At 42.3% G+C, this 23,258-nt stretch overlaps 1 protein-coding gene across 1 annotated transcript in view; it reads right to left on the bottom strand.

Moving 5' to 3' along the window:
• The window catches only part of TSPAN18 (tetraspanin 18), a 231,159-nt gene that overhangs the window by 169,002 nt on the left and 38,899 nt on the right, over positions 1-23,258 (bottom strand). The window contains exon 2 of the mRNA XM_051966195.1: positions 11,578-11,690. The gene's annotated coding sequence lies outside the window, so the exon portion shown is untranslated. The remainder of the gene's footprint in view (positions 1-11,577; positions 11,691-23,258) is intronic.

Genomic DNA, 23,258 nt, shown 5'->3' with positions numbered 1-23,258 from the left:
ACTTTCACTCACTTGTATGACATTATTGTTATTACCATAACTCCTATTGTTTGTGGCAAAAATTATTTGTCCAAAGCCTTCATTTTACAGATAAGGAAACCAGGACCTATATAAAGGGGAAGGGATCCTTGTCTAGGATTATTGCACTATTGTCCTCTAAATATCAGAAGAGCCAAAAGAAGCCCTCCATCCCTTGGGTGGGTTCTTTTTCATGGAGAAATAATAATAGTAGTAGTAGTTCTGGTCCTGAAGTCAGAAGACCCAGACATTTTCTACCATATACCATTTAACTTCCCTCGATTTCCTCATCTGTAAAATGAGGGCTTGGACTGGATGACCTCTGAGTTCCCTAAGATCTTGCCTTGATACCCATTAGTTGTGACGTCCTACCTGAGCAGTTTGACCTTCCTGGACTCAGTTTCCTCATCATGAAATGATGGATTGGATCACATGGTTTCTAAGCCCCTTCCAGGTCTAGAGCTACGACCCCATGGTAGAAAAACAATTAACAGGCAAATGTTGGAATTTTAATAATGTGCGGCAATAAAAGACAGATTGGAGCACTGCCATGGAAAGAATTCTTTCTCAGCTGCGGCTTGCACTAAATTCAGTCCCTACCTTAGGAATAGGACATAACCTAAGGGAAAGTCCCCTGGCTACTGAGTCAGACCTGGGGGCCTCATCCTGTTTGGTGGCTTATTAACGAGGGACCCAACCTTTCTGGGTCTGTTTCCTCTTCTGGAAATTAAGGATATCAGACCAGATGGATTTCTAACCTCTGAACCTTTCATCCTACGACATTCATACAGAACCTCAGAAGTTTGTAGTTGGAAGGGACCTTTCTGTCTCTCTGTATCTGTCCATCTGTCTGCCTCTTCCTTTTTCTCCCCCACCTCCCTCCATACCCTCTCTAAACACATTGCATTGGACTAATTGGGGAACAAATCTGATTTTCATCCTTCCCAAGCTGCAGAAGGGCCCGCTGTGGAGATGTCGTCTCAGTAGGCTTGAAAGGGAAGTCTGGTTCGCACCTCATTCACCCCCAGCAGGACCAGTCAAAACAAACGTTCATTTGAGCTCTACCAAAACCAAGGAAACAGTAGTGAGACACAGGATTAGGACTTTGGGGGCAGGACATCAATTAGAGAAGGACTAAACAAACTGCTGTAGGCGAATATCACGGAACTTTCCTGGGCCACAAGAAACAACGAATATGACGTATCCAGAGAAGCATGGGAAGAATTACGTGAATTGATGCAATACAGTAAGCAGTATCTGGAAAATATTATGTATAATAATTACAATATAATTTGAGAGAAAAAAGGGCAGAGGAAACCTGAATGCTGTGTAATTGCTAATAAATATAATTGAGTGCCTCTATATACCGAGCACTGTGCTAAACATTAATGATCAAATTTAGTCCAAGAAATGAGATGAGACAATGAACCTTTGCCAAAATGGAGGATATGGGTGTGGATTGTTGTGAGTACTGTCTGTCTGCCTCTCCCTCCCTCCCCAAGGGATGGTTCTCTGGATAAGAGAAGGGAAGGGATTCATCTGAAAATTTAGGGGTTGTAAAGATAAATGATAGCACTAAAATTTACTTTAAAAGAGCCGGGGACAGCGTTCAAATCAGAATTGATGGCAAGGGTGGGAGTGGACATGCAGAGCATCCAGGGATACATAAAGATGTCCAAGAAGCTGTCATATATCATAAAAAGAATATGGAGTCACAAGCAATTGCTGATGCTTTATCTGTCCCAAGAACCTCTTACACAGGAAGGCAGATGGCCTCTAAGGTTCTTAGATCTGTGATCCAGCTCCTAGGAGAGCAACTTAAAAAACTTGTGAGTAGTGGAGGGGAACCAAACCTGGCCCCAAGAGAAAGCTTCACCGAGCAGCCCAGAGTTCCCTAGTTCCCTAGTTCCAGCTCAACTGCCTGACATCCTGGAGTCACTCACACAAGACATCAGGGGTTATGGGAAGGTTTTTTCATTTGATAGTTTAAAGGCCAAAAGTATTAGATCGTGTCCGAGTCAATTAAAGGAATGATACTTAGCCTGTCCCTCTGATTGTTTCAATCCAGGGCTTGTGGCTGATACCGGGGTCTCCCAAGATGGGAGCCACTCGGAGCCTGCCTCTGGGAGGACTTGAGGATGCTGGTCTTGGGTCCAAAGAGAAAGAAGAGAAGTAGAAAGGTCTAGGCTCTGTTCCTATTCCCTCCCATCCCCCCAGCCTAACTGCTTGGTTTTTCAAAGTTTAGCTTAAACAGATGTGGCATTCCTCAGAAGCCCCCCGGCGGCCCGCGTTTGAAGTCTGGGGGAAAATCTCAGCTTTGCGAGCTCCATTTCCTACCTAAAAGAATCTCCAGGGAGTCTCTGTAGAAGTAAAAAACAAAACCTTAGGATCCTTATCTCAGGCTATTTATGAGATTTTTAATTAGAATGGTGGCGGCAGCCCCAGACACTCCATCACTGAAAGGAAGGGAGAGAGCAAAGAAGGGAGGGAGGGAAGGAAGACGGGAGTGGGGAACGCAGAGATCATGATGGAGCTGAAGTGAGATAGAGGGTCACAAGGCAGGAAGGAGCCTTATCTCGAAGTCACTGAGGGCAAGAGACACAGCAGTCTCCTCGGAGGCACTAGAGTGCTGGCAATGTGGTATCACGGATAGAGCTCTGGACCTGGAATCAGGAAGACCTATTAAATCTAACCTGAGACGCTTCCTAGCTGTGTGGTCCTGGACAAGTCAATTAACTTGTCTGCCTCAGTTTGCTCAGATGCAAAATGGGGATAATAATAGCACCTTCCTTCTTGGGGTGTCATGAAGATCAAGTGTAAAATGCTTATGACAATTCCCAGTAAGCACTTAAATCCTTCCTTCCTTCTTTTTTCCCTTGGGGTGACTCTGTATTATAGAATCACATACTAGTGGTCGAAGGTCATTTAGATCTTGGATGCCACATAATCCAACCCTTTCATTTTGCACTTGAAGAAACAGAAATCAGAAAGAAGTGACTTGTCTAGAGTTCAAATCCAGCTCCTCCACCTTCAGACTTGCAGCCCTTAACATCGTCCCCCATTGGATCCAAAAGCAGCTAGCTCATCCTTTGTGTGGGACATATTCCAGCTTGCAACACTCTGCTCTATCCACACTGCCTCAGTTTCCCCGGCTTCCTTCAAAGCTCAGCTCAAATCCCACCCTTGGCAGGAAGCCTTCCCCAGGCTCCCTGGTTGCATTATAATGCCTTCACCTTTCAGACTCCCTTCTTCTTCACTGAATGTATCTTATTTTATTCCTATTTGTAAATAAATAGATTTATTTTATATCTAGAAATATATATTTCTATGTCACGGCTCCCCCATTAAAATGTACACTCATTGAGGTCTGGTTTTTTTTTTTCTGTCTTTCTTTGTATCCCTGGTGCCCAGCACAATACCCGGTTCACAATAAATACTTAATGTTTGTTATTGACTGGTTGATAAAGATAAAAAGATCAGCTTTATCACAAATGCTATTTGACAGTTGACAAATGATCTAATCTAGCAATGTGGCTCTAGATTAGCCTAGACAGTCAAATGTTCTCTCGATAGTATAAATACAAGTCATAAGCTGGGAACATATAGCCAACCCAGTCTAAAGAGCATCTACTGTAATATTTGCCACATACTGCACTGGAGTCCAAGGACACAGTGGCAAAAAATAGGAGCTTATATCCTATTGAGAAGAACCAACAATTACAAATATATATATATATATATATATATATATATATATATACATATATATATATATATATATATAGAGAGAGAGAGAGAGAGAGAGAGAGAGAGAGAGATATTTGTATGTAAATATATTCATGTATATGTATGTATGTATGTGACAAATTGAGGAGGACTAGGAGAAAACCAGAAGCTAATGGAAATGGTAAAACTTTCCATATGAGGTGACACATAAGCTGAACCTTGAAGAAAGCAGAAATTCTAAGAGAAGTATAAAGGGTAGGTGTATCAGGCATGAGGGACAGCCCAGGCAAAGGCATAGAGGTAGGAAACAGAACGAACAACTGTAATTAAACCGACGTAACTACAAAGAATACCTCCTTTCAAGGAGGCAGCATGATACAATGGGAAGAATGGTAGATTTGGAGGTAAGAGGATTACGGTGTGAATCCTTGCTTTGAAATTTATAACCTCTGTGACTTTGGTCAACTCTACTGACCAAGTGCTCCAGACTCATTTGGCTCATCTGTAAAATAAGGAGTCTGGAGCAGATGACCTTCAGCTTCAGACCTAGGGTATTATTATTTATCATTACCATTCTCCCATGACAGAGCCTGATGATTGATGCTCGCGGAGGAGAAACTTTTTATTTCAAGGACACAGAAGGGTATTGGCTTCTACTTTCTCACCAAATAATGAAAGACGGATGGAGCATTTCTAGGGGGGAAAAATCCCATCCGCTCACATTCTTATCATGTACAGCTGGAATCTGGCTGTGGGACTGAGCTCTCAGAGTGATTTATTCTTAACGGCATCTTGTACAAATTTAAAGCCTAAGTTAGAGGAGGAAAAAAAAAGATAGCTAGGATGGAAAATGTTCAGGAAAGGGCAATAAAGAGGATTAGGATGATGGTAGGACTTACAAATGAGCCAGGGGCCCAGACCAGGGTGAGTCAGGCAGGAGATTTGGCTGAATTATGGAGCAGCATAACAGGTGCCTTATTTAAAAAAAAAATCTTTAAACCTCATACTCCCTGATTGGCTTTGTGACATTGTACCAAGAGCAAGCATGAGACAGGACGTCGGTTCTGTCTTTCCCTGTTCTCCAAGGAGGGTTCCAGGACTACGTAGTGCTATGGTTAGGAGATTCATCAGGACCGCTGACCTTTGAACAACGTATCTGGAGAGGCAGTGGGGAGTCGTGGAAGGAGATACACAAGTATAGGGTGCCTTTAGGAGCAATTGTTTCCTGGACTATTTGTGATGCAGTTTTGCTATCACAGACTTGTGTTAGCGGAGGCAGGGAGAACTTAGAACTTAGAACTTGGAATGTTAGAGCTGGACCTGGAAACATAAAATTCTAGATCTGGAAGGGACCTTAAAACTTAACATATAATATAAAAATTGGAAGGGACCTCGGAATTTAAACATGGAATTTTAGAGTTGGAAAAGACTTGAGGACATAAAATTCTATAGTGAGAAAACCTTACAACCTAGAACAGAACATGAGAATTGGAAGGGACTTTAGAATTTAAAATGTCAACACTAAAAAGAAACTATCCCTGGATTCTTGGGTCATATGGGCTAGCTTCTTTGAGTCTGGCCTGATATCTCTCAGTTATCAGGGTCTGGGTTCCATCTATTCCATTTCCTGACTAAAAGTTCTTTCTCACCTTTCTACCCAGAACTCTGCTATCTATGTACTTGTCCCATTCGTGGCTCGATGTCCCAGAGTCTTAGAACCACATGCTCATCTGTAAGTGAGATTACTGAATTTTAGATTCTTAGGATCATGGGATCCTAAGGTTATCAAGTTCAGTCCTCTTACTTTATGGATGAGGAAATTAAGGTTCTCTTTGGTTCCGATTCTCATATTCTGTTCCAGATTGTAAGGTTTTCTCACTGTAGGATTTTATGTTCTCAAATTTTTTCCAACTCTAAAATTCCATATTTAAATTTTAAGGTCTCTTCCAATTCTCATATTATGTTCTGGATTGTAAGGTTTTCTCACTCTAGAATTTTATATTCACAAATCTTTTCTAACTAAAATTTCATGTTTAAATTCTAGGGTCCCTTCCAATTCTCATATTCTGTTCTAGGTTTTAAAGTCCCTTTTAGACCTAGAACTTTATGTTTCCACATCCAGCTCTAAGATTCCAAGTTCTAAATTCTAAGGTCCCTTCTGGTTCCAAAATTCCATTTTCTATCTCTAAGATCCCTTTTGGTTCCAATACTCCCCTTTCTATGTTTTAAAGGTCTCTTCCAGCTCTGACATTATGTGTTCTAAGGTCTTTTCTAGCTCTCATCTTTTACACTTTAGGGTCTCTTCCAGCAGCAATACTAGACATTCTAAGGACTCTTATGGCTCTAACATTCTATGTTCTGTGGTCTCTTTCAGCCCAGATATTTTGTGACTCTAATGTTTAAATTCTACTAGCTTGGAAAGATAACTAGCTCTAAAGTCCTACCCTCGGTTGCTGCTTTCCACAAAGGTACAATGGGATCCGGCTATAACTGGGAGGATTGGACAGTGATGGGGTCTCATACTGTCCTTTCCCTCAGCCCCATTCTCCTCCCTTCAGCTGGATCAGCCAGCACCTCGTCTGTGAATATTAATAGCTCTCAGACTCCCTGCAGGACAGGACTCCCTGCTTTATCTGTCTGTCCTCCTCTGCTGCCTCCCAAAGCCAGTCTTGGAACTGTCAGATCTCAATAGGAATGAGATAGGCAAATACTCTGCCAGCAGCTAAAGGCTGGAGGAAGATGATAAAAAAAAAAATAGGCAGCTTAACTTCCCAACTGTCTTTAAACTACTTTTCAGGGAAATAATCAGACTTGGGCACTGCGGGGCTTGGGTTACCTGAATGGTTTCAAAAATGCACTCTTTGTTTTGATCTCCAAAGAAGCACGGGAACAAAAAAGACAAAGGTGGGCTAAACGGAACGCAGAAGTGCTTCTGGAAAGAGTTGAGACATGTGGAAGAAAACACCATTTAATAAATATGTATTTTTGGAGTGATGGTTAATTACCAGGCATTGTATTAGGCACTGAGAAGGGAAGAGGAGGAGATGTACAAAAATAAAAAGATTAGGCCCTGCCCTCGAGAGGTTTACAATAATGAGGTGAAAAATAGTATGTATAAAAGGAAGCAGATACAAAATATCTTCAAGGGAGAGAACTACTGGCCTATTCCCCAAAGAGATCAAAGAAAAGAGAAAAGGGACATTCACAACAGCTCTTTGTTGTCATGGCAAAGAGCTGGAAACTAAAGACTTTCCCATCTACTACAGGGATGGGTGAACAAGATATGAAACATGAATATAATGGAATACCTAAGAAAGGATGAAAGGATTGGTTTGGAGAAAATCAGGAAGATTTATATGAACTGATATAGAATCAAGTTAAAAAAAAAAGCCGGGAGAACAATTTATATTATCACATCAACATTGTACAAAAAACTTTGAGAGATTTAATTGATCAATGTAATGATCCCAGAGTACCAATGAGGAAGGATGTTCCCTCCCCAATCCCCCCAACTTAAGATGGTAAATGAGACATATATTTTTTGACATGGCCAGTGAAGGAGCAGTTTCTTTTACTTGAATATGCATATTTGTTACAAGGGTTTTTTTTTTCTTTCCAATGAAGAGAAGGAATGAGAGGTGAAGGGGAAAATATTTTTTGTTAAATTAAAAAAAAAAAGAAAGATGAAAGGAATTTTGAGAGTGAAAAAGTACCAGTGAATAGGAAGATCAAGAAAGACATCATGAAGTAAGGAAGGGATAGAGGAAGAAAAGAAGAGAAGGAAAGAAGGAAGGAAGAAAGAAAGAAAAGAAGGAAGGAAGGAAGGAAGGAAGGAAGAAAGGAAGGAAGGAAGGAAGGAGGAAGGAAGGAAGGAAGGAAGGAAGGAAGGAAGGAAGGAAGGAAGGAAGGAAGGAAGGAAGGAAGAAGGAAGGAAGGAAGAGAGGAAGAGAAGAAAGGAGGAAGGGAGCAAGGGAGGAAGGGAAGAAGGGAGAAAAAGGGAAGGAAGAGAAGGGAGTGGGGTAGAAAGGAAAGGAGAGAGGAAAGGCAGAAAGAATGGAAAGAGGGAGGAAGAAAGGACCTATTACTATGTGTCAGACACTGTGCCAAGCACTGGGCAAAAACAAACCAAACAAAAAAGATTACAAGCTAGTCTTTGTCCTCAAGGAACTAACCTTTCAACAGGAGGAAGACAGCACTCAAAAAGGAAGTGAAAGGTGGTAGTGGTGGATGGGGGAGGAAGAATAAAAGTACCAGCCTGAGTACCTGTCACTATCTTCAGAAGCAATACACACATACACATTCCTAAACACTCTGACCATGTTTTCTTGTATAAATTTGGAGTATTTAACAATTTGGGGATTATTGCAGAGTACTCAATTTCTCTGCAAGCTTCAAGGAACCTCTTCCTAAACAAACAGCCGAATACTCTTATTCCTTCTGATTTTCTTCATTTCAAGAGTTTTTTTTTTTTCCTCTAAGACACTTTGCCTTTCAGCATAAGTTCTGGAGAAAGATCCCTTGAAGAAAGGTAGCGTCAGTCAATCAAGCATTTATTAAGCACTTACTATGTACCAGCATTATGGGTAAAGTGCTGAGGATACGTGTCCCCTGCCTTCAGAGAGTTTCTGCTTGAATGGATGAGACCATTAGAAAACACGTCCACATACAATATACAATATTTTGATCATGTCGGAGCGGGGAGGGGGACATGGGGAAGGAGACCAGAACAAACCTTCTGGCAAAGGGAAGCTCTCCTGGCTCACTTGAGCTCCTTTCCCAGATTAGGGCATCTCCACGCCGGGACACCTTGGCTGCTTCCCAAGGGTTAAGGGCAAATGCTATAAAGGGGGATTGTGACTCCAGGACTGGAAACCCTTGCATTCAACGCGGGATGCAGACAGTTATCTTGGGGCAGAAGCAGAGCAGGGCCCTGCACACCCCCGCCCGTCTCTTGTCTGCTCTGGCCCCGTCAGCCTTATCTGAGGCCGAGAGAGCACTGTGGGAAACAGCAGGTGTCCTGTGCACGCCCAGCATGTCTCCCCGTGCTCCCGGCCGCCTTCCACTGGGCCCCCAAATCACTGACCGGAGCCCAGAGGCACACCCGAGAGCTTGGAGATGAGCGCGCCGATCGGCGGAGCACAGCTTCCATTGACCCGGCCACAGCTGCAGGGCACCCGCTCACGGGAGATGGCGAGATGTTGCTTTATTTTCTGCCTCTTATTAGGGAGAACACAGATCTCGGAGTCAGATGGGCTGGCCTGGGTTTGCACCTCACTTCTGACACTTAATACATCTGTGACTTTAAGCTAGCCCCTTCTCTCTATGAATAAATGAATGGTCAAAATAAATAAATTAACCACAACCAACAATGAATGAATAAATTAATAGAGTAAAGGAATGAGTAAGTGAATAAATGGATTAATAAAAAATATGCTTATTATGTGCACTAAGCACTGCGGCTAAAAATTTAAAATCGACCACTAACCCTTCCCTCGAGGGAGACAATAAATAAAACGGGGCAGGGAGGGTGTTTTAGTCTGGCAAGTTACAGGCTAGAGAATGGACTGACCCACCCTTTAAGCAGGGCTTCTTAATCTGGGATCCATGATTTTTTAAATATATATTGTGGTAATTGTATTTTAACATGTCATTGGTTTCCTTCCTAAGTCCATGGAGGGTTCTAAATGATACAGTGGACAGAGCATTAGATTTGGAATCAGAGGGACCTGAGTCCTAATGCTGACATAGATGTTTATTAGTTTAGTGGTTCTAGGCAAGTCATTTTGCTTTTCTGTGCCTCAGTTTCCTCATCTATAAAACAGGGCTAATGTATCCCATAAGGTCATTTTGAGAATTAAAATTAGCTAATATCTATAAAGTGCTTCACAAACTTTGAAGTCCTAGGTAAACAAGAGTTTTTTACTATAATTATTATCACTGTCATTATTATTAGTTATGAATATTTTAAGACATTATTCTGAGAGGGGCTCCCTCTTTAGCCTTGACTGCAAATGGGGTCCATGACACACAAAAAGGTTGAGAATCCTTCTCAGGAGCTGGGAAAGAGAGAGGATTTTGGAACTCAAAATTTAAAAAGAAATAAATAATATTTTGAGAAGTTGAAACCTGGGGTAGCTAGGTGGCACAGTGGATAGAGCACCAGCCCTGAAGTTAGGAGGACCTGAGTTCAAATTTGGTCTCAGACACTTAACACTTCCTAGCTGTGGGACCCTGGGCAAGTCACTGTAACCCCAACTGCCTCAGCAAAAAAAAAAAAAAAATTAAAATTAAAAAAAAATAAAAAGTTGAAACCCTCTATTTTAAAGAATAATGACAGAATTGATGGTTCCAAATTTGGAAGGGGGAAGGACATAAGATATGATGTGGAAAACTAAGGCACCTGGTGAGATGGTGATGGAGGAAAGGAAATCACAGCTGGAGATAGTTCTATAAGTTCTGGCAGACTAAAACAACTGTCAGTCAGCAATCACTCCTCAGGTTGGGCTTTCTGGACATCAAATCACAGTTTCTCATCTCTAATGAGGAGGTTGGATGGTTGACCCCTGAGATACAGCTTTAATTCTGGGATCCTACAATCCTGGGGAACAACAGCCATGAGACCCATTTTGCAATAAGGAAACTGAGGCAAACAGCGTTAAGTGATGTGACCAGGATCTGAGGCTGGATTTGAAGTCGGGTCTTCCCGTCTCCATGTCCAATGCTATATCCACTGCAAAGCCTTTTCTGTCATCTCTACACAAGGCCTTTTCTGATCCTTTCCAGTCATTAATGCCCTCAAGCCCACAAGTTCCTATCCTCTATTCCTCCGTATTTAGTCTCTGTTTTGGGTATTCGCTTATCTGTGTGCAAGCCATTTTTCCCTGGTAAAATATGTCTGACACATTTCTGATTTATTATTAATTTTTTTTGTCGAGTCTGAGATGTCAAGAGCACAGGAAACTCCTGCCAATCCAGAGCGACTTGCGGTATTACAGAATCACTAACAGCGAGGGGCTCCCTGCGTGCTGCCAGGATGGGCCCACAGACCAAAACTACGAGCGGGGGGTTCAGTCACCAAGGTCGGGAGGAAGAGGGAAAAGTACGCATCACACGAGTCACATCTGGGGTGAACCAAACTCCCTCATCCTCCCTGATGGGAGCTCAGAGGAGAGAATATCCTCCCACTCAGAATAACAAGTGGCCTTTCTAGGGCATTTAAAAATTGGCACTTAGTCCTTCCCAGTCATAACTTCATTTGAGGGAGGTTCTGCAAGGATTATCATATGCCCATTTTGATAATGAGGAAAAAGAAGTTCACAGTGGTTAAGGGTTTTGCCAAAGTCACTACTAAGGGGGAAGGGGAGGATCTAAATCCAGGTTACTCTGACTCAAAGTACATCAATCTATTGTTTACTATGTATATAATATATATTAACTATAAATATATATTATTTATTAAATATAATATTTACTATATTTACTATTTTCTAATAGAAAATAAAAAAATATCATCCCCCACCTTCCCCAGCTGTCCCCTGAGTCTTTGTTCTCTGGAAATGACTCCCTGCGAGGAGTCAGTCTTTTTGAGAGTCCTAAAACTAATCCATCACATACTGTAAGATCCATTGAGAGGTCCAGTTCTCAGAAGAGTGAACTTCCTCCAACTGGGTCCCCATCCCAACAAAGGACCAAGGAATCAAATAGGTTCCTCAACCTATTTTGGGGAAGCCCATGTCACGGTCACAGGGAGGTCACATCAGAGACTGCCGTCTCTCCCTCGTGGCCTCCAGACAAGAAATGAGATTCAACCAAATAAACTTGTCTCCAACCAACCTTATTCAGCTCCAGGAACGCTTCTGCTAGACGTGGCTCCTAGGATTCTGGATTCTCAACTCCTCCTCCAAAGATCCCTGATCCTTTCTTTATCTCTGGCTCCAAGATAAGCTCTGCAGGGAAAAATGACCAGAGAAAGAGACAAAAGAAAATAAAGATTAGAGGAGAATTCACATTCCTGCAGAGGCTTAAGTGGGGAAGCAGTGAACCCAGGAGACTTCAAAGGGCACTAGATTTGGCCCAGAAGACTTGGGTATGATACTTGCTATTTCTGTGACCCTTAGTGGGTTTGGAACTCAATTTCCTCATCCCCCCCCACCCTCCTCCATCACAAATTTCATTAAGGCAAAGGTGGAAATAATAATAATAATAATATTCAATGCTGATCAGCATTTTAGAAATAGTCTTAGAGAGTGGCCAAAACATCAAGGGGTTAAACAATTTGCCCAGAGCCACACAACCAATATGTGTCAAAGGCAGAAATCCTCCTGTCTTTGAAGTTAGCTCTCTCTTCTTTAAGCTTTGCTGCTTCTTAAGACAATAATTATTTTATATTTTATATTTAATTATATTTATACTATATTGTATAATTATATTTGATTATGTACATTTTATAATTACAGTTAATAAATATATTACAATATAATTATATAATTTTATATAGCATCACAATAATCCAATGAGTTCAGTTGTTATGACTATTTTCACTTTACAAGGAAGGAAACTGAGGAAGATGAAGTGGAAGACAAGTGGTAAAACCAGGTTAAAAGAAACCTGACTCCGAGTCTAAAGTATACTGCTCAGCAAACCTATCTCTCCTCCTACCCAACCCCACTGGAGTCCAAATACCATCGACATTTAATAAACATTTCTTGGAAGCTTTCAAATGAACGAATGATCTCTGAGGATCCTTTGGTTCTAACCTACAGGTTCCCATGATGTTTTTTCATTACCCTGTCCATAAACCCAAAGGCAACAGTGAGAGGGTCTCTATCACCCCAGTTATAAAACCGAAAAAAGTTGACAAATAAAAGACCAAAAACCAGCATCGGCGGCTCCAACTCAGCTATGGCAAGAACGCAGAGCTCAGAACCCAAGCTGTGTGTGTCTCCCACTCCCATCCTCCCCCACTCCTTTACCTCCTTCTCAGGTTGACAGACCTAAGCAAAGTAAACACAAGTCTGTCAGAGCCAGTCCAGCCTCCAAAAAGGGCTGCGATCCACGCTGCCGGGAAACCGAAACACTCTCTCTGCTCCCATTCTCTGTGAACGGATTCTGCTGCAATCCAATTCCTGAAGAGAAAATGCATGCAGAAACCACCGGAGCCAGCCAAAGACCCCTATTTACAGGGATGTCTCCCTTCTCCCAACTCTCAGCTGACAGCAACTGGAGTCTGCCTCGTGTGACTGGGGCCAGATGTAGAGAGTATCCTATTATTCCATGGGATTTAGACTTCTTTCCTAAGAGTGTAAGCTCCATGAGAGCAAGGAACCACAGAATGGTTTTTTGTTTTTACATCCCCTCCCCATAGTCTTAGCCTAGGGCACACAATGAGCGCTCAGATGATTTATGTAGCTTTGGATTTTTTCTTTCCACTTTGGAGGAGAGCATGAAATTTAATAGGCGAAATACTGGTAAATGTTTACAACCAGTTCTTCCAGAGAAAAATGTAGGACAGACATGCTTTTAAGTTTATTGACATTTTCTCCATTACTTTCTTAAGTCTAGACTATGAACCAAACGATAACTCAAGCCTTGATTTGTAATCATTGCGGATTTAGAAGGTGAAATTTAAAGTCGGCTACCTGGTTACCCTGATTTTAATCAATATTCCAGTGAAAAGAAGTCTAATTCTGGAGGCAGCGGTCCTGGCTTCAAATCCTGATTCTGATACTAGCTGTGAGACCCTGGGTCAGGCATTTTCCTTTTTAGGATCTCAGTTCTTTCTTACATCGCATTAGATGGGCACTAAAGTCTCTTGCATTTCTAAGTCCATGGTTCTAGGACATCCCTTCTCTAATGTTTCATGGGAATTGTGGGAGCTCTGTCGACAGACCACAAACTATAACAGATATTTCCAAGCTGGAAAGGCCTTGGCTGTGGGTCTAGTGAGGAACTAAAAGATGGATGGGCTCCGTGTCTATTGTCTAGCCCAGTTTAGTTCAGTGAGATCGAGTACTAGATTAGCTCTATTAGGTTATAGAAACCCTTAAGCTCCATCATAGAATCACAGATTGACTGATTTTTTGGGCAGCAATCAGGATTAAATGATTTGCCCAGAGTCACACAGTTAGGAAGTTCCAAGGTCACATTTGAATTCAGATCCTCCCGACTCCATGGCTGCTATCCATCCAGCCACTTAGCTTCCCCAGGATCACAGATTTAGAAATGGAGGAAACCTTAGAAGTCACCTAGACCTTCGTATTACGGACAAAGAAACTACTTGGAGCGGGATGACTTTTTGAGGTCACCATAAGAATCTGAACTCAGGTCCTTCAAATGAATGTTTATCTCCATGCTTCCCGGTCAATTATTTATAGAGAGTAGACTCTCTTTAAATGTGTAATTTGTAAAGAGCTTTTTAGACCATAAAACACTATATAAATGTCAGTTACTATTATTATGATTCTCAGTCCCCTCTGGGCTGCACTCAGCATTTTCCCTCCCATGTCCCAGAAACCTCTTTATCCCCAAAACTCCTCTAACCATTGGAAGGACATTCCACCCTGTGGTCTCTCCCTCTGACTAGATGTCTCTTCCCAGAACTTCCATTTAAGGAGGGTCCCCAGGTCTTTATTATTATTGTTCAGTCACTTTTCATCAGTGTCTGACTTTGGGATTTTCTTGGCAGAGATACTAGAGGGGTGGTTGGCCATTTCCTTCTCCAGCTCATTTTACAGATGAGGAAACTGAGGCAAATTAGGTGAAGTGACTTCCCAGAGCCACACAGCTAATAAGTTTCTGAGCCTGGATTTGAATTCAGGTCTTCACTCAAAATCCTGAATGCGAGACTTCCTGAGTCTATTTGCCAAACTACCTCTTTTTATTTTTGAATATGTACTCCCAGTTCCTAGCATTATGTATGGAACTTGGTGGGCATTTAATCAATATATATTGATTAAATGGTTGGTATATATATATATATATCTGTGTGTGTGTGTGTGTATGTGTGTGTGTGTGTGTGTGTGTATAAATAATATAATATAAAACTGAGCATTCTATAGAAAGAGCATACTGGTATAAGTTTGAAGAATTCACTTGTAAAATGCAAGGTTTTTAAAATTTGGACCTGTTTTCAGACCCAAGCATCTATCTCTACTGGGCCATGTATTCAGTCATTTCAATCATTTCCAATTCTTCGATACTCCATTTGGGGTTTTCTTGGCAAAAAGTACTTTGCCATTTCCTTCTCCGATACATTTTACACATGAGAAACTGAGGCACACAGAGTTAAGTGACATGCCCAGTCACCAAACTTGTGTCTGACACTGAATTTGAATTCAGCTCTTCCTGACTCCAGTCCCGGTGTTCCACCTCGCTATCTTGTCTCTATTATAACACTGGACAAGAGGACCAGCCAGAACCATCCCCACTAGAGCTGAATTCAGTGACTTCATCGGGGGAACATCCCTGAATGTATCTGGTCCCCATTCTGAAGGATAAAGTCCTCCCGGGCAGACGAAGGAATCTGTTCCCCCTCCAGGTTCTCGCTTCGCTGCCCTGGGCAAATGTTTCATTTCCCCCTGAGCTTTCCCCTCGCCTCCCGCGGGCACGCCTCAGGTGTCTGATTCACCTGCTCCCCAAGTATGTTCTGTCACTTGGAACTGAGAAGGTTTTATAAGCCCAGGAAGGACACAGGATGAGTATTAATGGCAGCTGTGCCCGTGAGACCTCGGAGCCTGAAGTGTCCTGTATTAGAGCCATGACAGGGAAGTGGGAGGCTGGGAAATGGAGGGAAGAACCCACAGGGATTCCGGGCAGGACTCTCTGGAGCCTTGTTGGGAACCAAATGACTTTCCTTTGATGGTTTTCCTGAGCTTTTGCCCTTGTGGGTCTCAAGCTGCTTTGTGTCTTGGGAAGAATGATCCCGTCCCACTGTCACACAAGAGGAGATTAAGTTATTACCAAGCAGCGAGGAGTGCCAGAATACAGTGCGAGCCCTAATTCCCATTTAGTCACATCTGAGTGACATGAGGAAGGACAACTGGGTCAGAACTGCCCTTAGCTCTGTAGGAAGGGTCACGTCGCTGATGTCTGAACATTAAGCATGGATCAGGTGTGAAACGGCTAGGGGAGACCCCTGGGCTTTGGAGAGGGAAGAATTAAGGAAAGCTAATATGGGGAAGAGGGCGGATCACTAGAGATGAAGTCTCTGGGCAGCCAGCTGTGGTCTCTGCATGGGCAAGGCGGGATTCCCAAGCAATCAGACAAACCTGGTAGAGACGGTTGGCGAAGGTGTCGGTAACATGGCACAGAATCCAAAGCATTGCCACTGTGAGAGAAGACGGATCTAGTGTAATCTTCAGGTAAATGTTTCCACAGTCCCAGCATGGTTCCTTTAAGCTAAGACCTCGATGAGCTAACATTCTGTTACTGGGTCCTTACATTTCCAAACTTGCCATCTACGGGCATGGAGAAACGGGATGAGAAGATGAGGAAGAGATGCGTTCCTCTCCATCAAAGGGAAGACCCCCCTCAGTGAGATCCCAGATCGACCCAAAGGCAAATGGGCTGGGCTGGACTAGGCTGCTGCAGCACTGACAGGTGGGAGAAGAGTTTATAGCCATTCGATGGTCCCCTAGGAAGCCATCCCCCGATGATTAGTACAAGCGCCATATGCAAAAAAGGCAATGGCAGCGGTTGGTTCTGCCTTCTGAAAGACAAGAAACCCCTTGGGCAGAAGCAAATGAAGAGCTAAACAGAAAGCAAATGGGCCTTTAAATGGAAAGGGCCATGTTCAAGACAGGGGAGACACATGAGCTATATACATTGGTTCAGAGGGATACAGAGGATGGTATCCAGTTACCACTGCTGGGGGATTCTGGAGGCCTAAAAGGCAGTGAGTAGTAGTGGAAAGAGAACTGGGTTCAAATCACAGCTTGGACACTCATTAGTCATATGAACCTGGGAAAACTAACCAACATCCTCAGTTTCCTCAATTTTAAAATGAAGAGGACTATGCTAGAAGATCCCTAAGGTCCCTTCCAACTGTAATATTACTTTGGTTTTTTTTGTCCTAGAGTTCTTTCCATCTCTGATGTCTTATGTGCTAAAATAATTCTAATCAATTCAATAAATATATACATATATATTATGACACATATATAGATGCACCTATTTTATATATACATACATATAGGACAAAATTTTGTATATATATGTGTATATCTCTATCTCTATAGAACAAACTAGTTAGATATAGATATGGAAATAGATATGGAGATAGATATGGATATGGATAATGTATAGACATATGCATAGAGACATAGAGATATATACATAAACATAGATAAATATATAAGGATGGATATAGACAGATGATAGATACAGATGTAGACAGTAATACAGTTATAGATATTATTGTTGAGTGGTTAAAGTAGTGTCTGATCCCATTTGAAATTTTCTTTGCAAAGATACTAGAGCCGTTTGCCTTTCTTTCTCCAGCTCATTTTACAGATGAGGAAATTAGGCAATCAGGGTTAAGTGACTTGCCCAGAGTCACACAGCTACTAAGTATCTGAGGCTGGATTTGAACTCATGTATCTCTGGTCCACTGTACCACCCAGCTGTCCTAGGTGAGCTAGGGAACACTAAAAATAGTCTGTCCATTGATAGCACTTAAAATTTTAAGATTTCTAAGAGAGCTTAGAAAAGATTCTCTTCCCTGCCTCATGGCTCATTTTGTTCTGCCCATCCCAGTTGACTTCCCCAGCTCCTCCTTCAGCGATTTCCCTCTGAGCCATCAGTCTGAGGCACTCAGTCGGGGATGATTCCTCAGGAAGATGGCAAAGAACTGGAAAGCCTCTCGAGTCCTCCAGGGCACTGGGTCATTGTGCCCTTCCCAGCGGGCACCAGAAGGTGCTCCGACGCCGACCAGGGTGAGGGATGGAACGCTCTGCATTCTGAGCCTGGAAAAGAAGGCTGTACCTGGTGTTTTGTTCATGTGTTTTGTTTTTTAATTATTCATGCAGGAGGAGAGCGGGGGGAGGGAAGGAGCCAGGGCAGGGTCCCTGCCACATTCTGCAACTCAAACAATGCCAGGGGCCTCGTTTTCTGGAGTTGCCTCGGCAGCTTTCCCTTCCATCCCCACACCTGCACTTGTCTCACAGAGGGAATCAGCCTTCCCACAGGCCTGCTGTCAATCAGCCCCTCGACTGAACTCTGTTACCATAACAAGCCTGGAAATCCACTGCTCTCTGATCAGCCTGGTAATTATGCCTCCCAGGGTCGCGGAAGAGTCTGTGCCAGGGAGATGTGATTTCCTCAGAAATGTTTTGATTTATTTTAACTTTTGTGGTTTTAATGTCTAATTGGTATGCAGTACTGCCCGGTCAGTGAGTGGTGGAAATGGGGGATCTGGGCAGAGAGCACCTAGCTGTGTCCCCCTCAAACAGATGGAAATGGGAGATCCAGGTGGAGAGCACCTAGCTGTGTCCCCCTCAAACAGATGGAAATGGGAGATCTGGGCAGAGAGCACCTAGCTGTGTCCCCCCCAAACAGATGGAAATGGGAGATCCAGGTGGAGAGCACCTAGCTGTGTCCCCCTCGAGCAGGTAGAAATGGGAGACCCGGGCGGAGAGCACCTAGCTGTGTCCCCCTCAAACAGGTAGAAATGGGAGATCCGGGTGGAAAGCACCTAGCTGTGTCCCCCTCGAGCAGGTAGAAATGGGAGACCCAGGCGGAGAGCACCTAGCTGTGTCCCCCTCAAACAGGTAGAAATGGGAGATCCAGGAAGAAAGAACCTAGCTATGACCCCCCTCAAGCAGGTAGAAATGGGAGATCTGGGCGGAGAGCACCTAGCTGTGTCCCCCTCGAGCAGGTAGAAATGGGAGACCCGGGTGGAGAGCACCTAGCTGTGTCCCCCTTGAGCAGATACGTATCATGGACAAGGCTGTCCTGGAGAGGAAGCCTGCAGAGGCTAGTCCACATCACCAGGACAGGGGCTGGTAGAGGGGAGAAAGTATCCAGACACAGGAAAGGAAGACCAAATCATTTACCTCATTGCAATGAGTTTAATGGAGAGAGAGTCTGAAAGGCCCCCTTGACTCTTGATGTCGGGAGTCTGGGAATCGTATTAATACAATCATGGCCTTGCGATGCTCAAAATGCTGCAACTCTCGAATCCTCAGATTCCCCGTCTTACAAAGGGGACACAATATTGTTATCCAAGAGACTAAGTGTTAGATTTCATAGCCCAAAGTCCCAAATTTAAGTCCTGCCTTTGATATCTATATTAATTATATGACCAAAGTCCAATTACTGTATCTTACTCAGACTCAGTTTCCTCACCTGTAAAATTAAGGGACAGAAGGTCAAGCTCAATGAACTCTAAGTCAATGATCCCATGACCCAAAAGCTTTAAGAATGTAAAAATGCACATATAACCATGTGGAGGGAAGGAAACAAGCATTTATTAAGTGCCTACTGTATGCCATATATTATGCTAAGAACTTAAACATATCATATTTGATCTCCACCTGAGAGGTAGATGCTATCATGGTCCTCACTTTACAAATGAGAAAAGTGAGATAGGTAGGAGTTACTACATGACTCGCCCAGAGTTATCCAGCTAATAAGTGTCTGAGACCAAATTGATCTTAAGCCCAGCACTCTATCCTTTGCATCTCCTAGGCACCTTTAATATGCTAGGAAATAAGGCAAAAAGAGTACTAGACTTGGAATCAGGAAGAAGGAAGACTTGGATTCACATCCTAATTTTTACACTTATTAGCTGTGTGATCATGGGCAAATTTCTTCCTCTCTCTGGACCATTCGATGTCTCAATAACCAAAAATAAGGGAGTTGGATGAGACGGCCTCTACAGTCCTATGAACCAGTGCCCCCAAGTGGGATGCACAGTGGGAAAAGCTCTGGGCCTGGGTTCAAACCCTAACTCCACAACGCCAGCTTTGACACAATGGACAAGCCAATGATTCTCTTCGAACCTTAGTTCCCTCATATGTAAAATAACGGTAATCATACATATTTTCAATATCCATCTCACAGGACTAGGGGCGGGGGGGGGGAAGTTGACTTCAAATCTGCAAAAGACCCAAAGCCCAAGAGCCTGCTAATACACTGAAGGACAGAGTCAAGATGCTGACAGATTAGGGCACTGGGCTGAATCCAATAATAATCCATTTAATGGGAATAAATGTAAAGTCTTTCCCTTGGATTCAACAAGTAAACTCATAAATACAAGATGGTGGCAGGGGAAAGAGGAGATATGCATATAACTAAACTGTTTGACAGCTCTATCTATTGGCTGATATGTATATAGGTGAGTACATATTATTTATTTAAAATTTGTTATTATAATTACTGGACCCAGGACCCCAAACTAGAACTACACCAGTTGCAAAGAGACAGATGTAGACTTGACTCCCAACCAATGCAAGTCATCCCAAAGTGGATCAGACTGCCTAAGGTGGTTATGAGTGCTGCTGGGGCAGAAGCAAGATCATCAGTGGCCAGGTCTGCAGGAAAGCATGGATTGGGTGTGGGAATGGGGGGATTCCTTAGATGGTCCACTCTTGCCACTTAGATTTAGGGGAAATACTTTTATTTAAGGATGACTCAGTCTCCCTAGTATCCCAGGTCTGCCCTTGCCCAATCTGCCTCGATCTTAGTTTTCAGAAACATGAGTTCTGTCCCTAAAAGAAGGCCAGGTTTTGAGCCCTGACCTTGAGGGCCAGAGTTAGTCTGATTACCCATAGAAGGTGCCGTATCCTCTAGGTAATGATGTTATATGGTAAGAGAGTCACCTGCCTGCTCTCTCTCTCGTACCCTCCCTCCAGGAAAATCGTCAAGTCGACCTGGAGCTTCATGAGAAGCTGGCTTTTTCTGCCCCCAAAGAATCTGGCCCATAAAGTTCAGTGTAAGCCTTAAATAACACCGTGGCTGCAAGCCTAGCTCTTCCACCGGGCCATGTGGGATTCCTGTTGAAACCTGAAATTGCCCGTGATTACAGATAAGTGCGATAATGTCTGGATCCCGGGTTACTATGTAGGGAGGGTTAATGAAGGAAGATGACCAGGCTTTGAGTGGTATATTAGAAGGTGGATGCACCTTGCTCTTTCTCCAAGAAGAAGAAAAATCCCCTAAACAGTCAATTTGAAGGTTCTCCGCTTTCCTGATGAAGGCAGCAAAATAGGGGGATGAGACCGAGCCACAATTTCTTGTTTTATTCAGTTTCTTCCACTCCCAGCATCTATACAGAACAGAGCCATATAATGCTATAAGAGATCGTACTGGTGGAAGTGCACTCCTTGGCAAGCAAATGGCCCTTCCTTTCACTTCTCTCTACAACAGAGAAATGGCTTCCTTCATCCCCAGCTCATGGGGCCCAAAGAGAAGGACTGTCAGTCAGCCAAGTCCTAGAAGGATAATGTGATGCTGGATTTAGAGGCTGAGGACATGGGTTCAAATCAGAACTCTCTACACTTACTATAGATATATATATAGATATATAGATATAGATATAGATATATATATATAGAGAGAGAGAAAGTGCAGAGATATATGTGTGTATACATATATATTTATATATAGTAAGTGCTAATATATGTGTGTATATATATTTATATATATAGAAAGAGCAGAGATTTGTGTGTATACCTACATATATATGTATATATATATAGTAAGTGCAGAGTCCTCACATACATACATACACACACACACACACACATTCACGTGTGTATAATCTTGAGCATATAACGGAACCTTTCTGAGAATGTTTTGTCGATTCTTAAATGAGAAGGGCCTGGGTTCTCATTCTCATGACTGTTTCTCAGTAAAAGCTTAATCCATGTCTGTTGAATAAAATAAAATGAAGCAGAAATCAGTCTGGAGGCTGAAAAGCTGAGCAATGATACACAAGCAAAGGAATAAACTGTTATAAAGATGAAATCAGATAACATGAAATGCACTTTGTAAGACTCAGAGTGCTGTTATTATTATCCTTATCATCATAATCATTATCTATCCGCTCTTCCTTTAATAGAGATGCCTTCTAGGTATTTTAAATAGAATATGAGGCATTAGGAATTAGACAGGGGAGATAAATAAATATAAGTCACATGGTGTTTGTCCTTAAGGGGCTTGCCATCAACTCGAAAAGACAAAACACAAGAAAAAACAAAGAGCAGAAGTAGCTGTAGATTAAGTTAATTGTGTATGTCCATCAATCGGAGGATGACTGAACGAGTTGTGGTATATGATTGTGGTTGAATATCATCAGGCTATAAGAAATGAGGAGCAAATGTCACATTTGAACAAGAACCCAGCGGGGCAGATGCTTTGTGGAAAATGTGTCTCTTCAAAGACTTAAGGTGTGAGTGGAACAATGAGTTGGAAGTGGGCAATGTTTAGACTTCTGCTTTTGAAATACCTTCAAAATAAATGTTCTTTTGTAAAAACTAAAAAAAAAAGAAAAAGAAAAAAGAAAAAAAAAGAAAAAAGAAAAGAAATGAGGATCAAGATGTTCTCAGAAAATCCTGGGAAGATTTTTAGGCAGAGTGAAGTGAACAGAAGCAGGAGAACACTGTACACAGTAACGGCAATATTGTAAGGATCATCAATTGTGAAACATGAGATCAATACAATGATCCAAGACAGCCCCAAAATGCTAATGATAAAAAGGCAGCCCAGAGAATTAAGTGCTAGCCCCGGAGTCAGGAACACCTGAATTCAAATCCAGTCTCAAACACTTCCTAACTGTATGACCCTGGGCAAGTCACTTCCTCCATTTGCCTCAGTTCCTCATCTGTAAAATGAGCTGGAGAAGGAAATGGAAAATCATTGCCTCCAAAGTCTTTGGCAAGAAAATCTACAAATGCAGTCGTGAAGAGTGAGACATAATTACTAAACAACAACAATGATGAAAAATACTATCCATCTCCAGAGAAGGAACCAATTGATTCTGAGGACATATTGAAGCATCCTTTTTTAAACTTTTTTTTATTACTTTTTGTTTTTATTTTTTGCAATATGGCTAAAATGAAAGTATATTTTGACTGATTTCACGTGTATAATTGATATCATATTGTTTGACTTCTCCCCCCTCTCAGTGGGTGAAGGATTGGGTGGGAGGGAGGAACAGAATTTGGAACTCAAAAGTTTGTTTTCTTTTAATTGATATTAAAAATAAATGTATTTTAAAAGTGTTAATCATGTGATACAGACAGAATCAAATAAAGTATAATGGGAGGAACATTGGAATTGAGCCTGGGTTTCATTTCTGATTCTGCTGTTTACAACCCAAGTGATCTCAAGAATATAACTTTTCTCTCAGCCTCTATTTCCCATCTAGAAAATGAGAGGGTTGGATTAAATAGCATTTGAGATCCACATGCCTTTGCCTCATTTATAAAATGTCTAATCCCTCTTCCAGATGACAGCTTGTCAAAAATTTGAATGTAGCTATCTTGGCTCTCCAGAGTGTTCCCTTCTCAGGGCTT

This window comes from Antechinus flavipes, chromosome 6 (assembly GCF_016432865.1).
Source record: "Antechinus flavipes isolate AdamAnt ecotype Samford, QLD, Australia chromosome 6, AdamAnt_v2, whole genome shotgun sequence".
NCBI classification, from domain to species: Eukaryota; Metazoa; Chordata; class Mammalia; order Dasyuromorphia; family Dasyuridae; genus Antechinus; species Antechinus flavipes.
This window is presented reverse-complemented; position numbering and strand designations above follow the sequence as displayed.